Source organism: Penaeus chinensis, chromosome 24 (assembly GCF_019202785.1).
Source record: "Penaeus chinensis breed Huanghai No. 1 chromosome 24, ASM1920278v2, whole genome shotgun sequence".
NCBI classification, from domain to species: domain Eukaryota; kingdom Metazoa; phylum Arthropoda; class Malacostraca; order Decapoda; family Penaeidae; genus Penaeus; species Penaeus chinensis.
The window spans coordinates 12,584,107-12,586,606 of record NC_061842.1 but is presented as its reverse complement, the minus strand read 5'-3'; positions in this window follow the sequence as shown (position 1 = coordinate 12,586,606).

Genomic DNA, 2,500 nt, shown 5'->3' with positions numbered 1-2,500 from the left:
GGGGCCAATAGGGGTAGGGGGAAGGTCGTTTTGGATACGGTGTTTAGGATATACACGCATTTTAGAATTTCTTTCGTGGTTTAAAGCCCGGCCAAAAATGAAATAAAATAAACTGCAGGTGTTATAAAGTAATAAAAGGGAAATTCAATTCAATTGCAATTCAGATAGCAAAAGAAAGTTGATGAGATTGTGGCTCGAGCCTGTGGCAACACAGTCATTTAATGCTACCTGGATCGAGCAGAAAAAAGAACTTCACTGGCGTTGTCTGCATCTCTTGTCAAGCCTAGTTTTTCACCATCGAGCCGATAAAGAATCTAGAGAGTGGTGTTTAACCGGCATTAGGGGGAGATGAAGCGAGGGAGGCAAGCTGAGTTGGTGTCGCAATTAGGGAAATTAAAATATGCTAATTTGGTTTTGGATCACAAGAGAGACCTTATTACTGTTGACTCGCTCTGGAACGAACATGAGAATCGGATCCTTTACGCTTTATCTATCGGAATTAAGCTCTCCTTGCGCAGGTATCTTGCGTAATAAAGTAAAAGATCTGGGAGTTTCCGTCGTGCTGAAGATTCGAGATTGAAAAATGGCCCACCAAACCCTGTTTGCTACTAAAAAATGAACAAACAAAAAAATCGACCAAAACAACAACAGCAGCAGCAACAACATTAACAGCAAGTCTCAAAAGCACAACAAAAAGGGGTAGTCCCAGGCAAAGCGATATTTTAGCCGTGCGTCACACGGCCAAGCAGCCAACTTAGATGCCGAGGACGCGCCCGAAATAAGAATGACCGCCAGACAGCACGTGCATCCGAAGCACCTATAGACTGGCATGTGTTGGCGTAGCCCTCATGACGTCATGCTTGACTTGGCGTTTTAGGTGCAGATCCTCACTTGGCTCAGGAAACCTTGATGTTGAATTATAGATGATGACACCTGGCCCGCAAACCTCAACGTTTTTTTTTTTTCTCTGCACTTAACCCCTTAAACGGCGGACACAGAACAACGAGGCGATTCTCCCAAGCCTTGGACATCATACTGCGCAACCCGCTCTCCTTCGTCGGATTTAATATTACGCCAGCCGCCCTACCTTCCACGACAGACGCAATATTACGCTACCCGCTGTTTAAGTGTTAAGAGTGTTAGGGAGGTATTTAGTTAAGAAGGAAAGGGACTTATCGTCCTCAATGAGCGTCGATAATGCAGCGGTGATTCATCTCCTGAAGGTATATCGAGATGAGGTGCGACTGTCCTTCCTTCCTCGGGATTCGTACTAGCAAGTTGTTTACTCCTACGCGCTCCTTAAACTTTCGAGGCGGTTTAAGCGTAGCACTTTATTTTCTCTGTGTATTGTGTTTTATTAGAGTCGTATTTTGTATCAGTGAGATGCATTTCGTTTGAAATATGCTCTTATTAATAACTTTACGTCGTTCATTCGTCTTTTCGGAGATTAGGGATACCCTATTTTTTAAAGCACAGCCAAATTTTACGAAGGCCGATAGCAACAAAGTGTCGCCGTATATCATATATGTAACTATAAAATCAAACCAAACCCAGTTGTTCGAGTGCAGAGATACCATTATCACAAGACACTGGCACGATTTACGTTACGAGATAAAAAAGACCTGCGAGCGATTTCTATCAAAATAATTACTTCGTGACTTCCTTTAGCAATAACAACACAGCAAAATCGGCTCTGTTTCCACGCCTTCTCCAGACTGCCACATAAATATCCCTTTCTTGGATTGGAAACAGATGTTTGTATGGTGTAAAGAAGATAAAGAAAATAATTTAGTTAGTTTGGTTTCTGTGGCAGTATCTGATCCAACAAAGTTGAAGGAACGTAATGGAAAGTAACAGATCGAACAAGATAAATTTTGTTTTTGAGGAAGGAAAGAGCTTTGGTTAGCAGAGCTGTGCTTGACTCTCATCTTAGTATGCAAAGAGGATATACCAATTACTTCGTATATCTTCTTTTTGTGCCATCACCGATGTTGTGTTTGACGAACTACTTGAAGTAATTGAGTCTTTATACTGGGTCTTTATACCCATGATCCTTCCCCAGGGGAGTAGTTGTTTATCATATATACGATAGATTCACCCAATATATGCAAATCCGTGCGCGCGGAAGGCACACTTACATTGCGCGTACTTACGGATTTATACTAAATACTAGCAATGAAAAAACAAAACAATCAATTTAATTTAAACATTCGTCTGATACTTCCCTCCTGCACAACATATCGTAATTTACAGGATGGCAATTCTTTTTCTTTGAGGGTTTGTACAAAATTTGTTCAAGGTTATCTGTGCAGTTGATCAGGATAACCTTTACGTCGACATTTCACGGCTTTAATCCCTACGCAATCTGGTGGGTTAGCGTCTCTTCTATTACCTTGTCGATAACTTGAAGTAAGTCTCAAATACCTTGGGAAAGAGAAGGAGAGAGGAGAGAGAGAGAGAGAGAGAGAGAGAGAGAGAGAGAGAGAGAGAGAGAGAGAGA